We start from the raw sequence: 317 nt of genomic DNA, 5'->3' as shown, positions 1-317 counted from the left end.
ACCTAAATATCATTTCTTTTGAATTGTTTTTCAGTTCCATTACTTTTTCTTCCTCACAAATGTTTTCTGGCTCAGCATCTTGGTCATTTGTTTGATTCAGTTTCTCATGTTTCTTTGTGTGAGCTAAAATGGTCTGTTATCTCTGGGGCATTGTAGGGTTGTTGTATTTGTATTTAATTGATGACCGTGTGTTGTCGTGTCTCACCAACTGTCTCCTGTGAGTGTAGTTAGGAAATGGAAGTGAGTACCCCATTTAATTCACCATTTGTGCATCTCAGTTTAGTGTGGGTTTGGCTGGTGTTTGCTGCTCTCTATTA

This window comes from Chrysochloris asiatica, unplaced genomic scaffold, assembly GCF_000296735.1.
Source record: "Chrysochloris asiatica unplaced genomic scaffold, ChrAsi1.0 scaffold00019, whole genome shotgun sequence".
NCBI lineage: Eukaryota > Metazoa > Chordata > Mammalia > Afrosoricida > Chrysochloridae > Chrysochloris > Chrysochloris asiatica.
The sequence above is the reverse complement of the archived record's forward strand: the minus strand, read 5'-3'. Positions refer to the sequence as shown.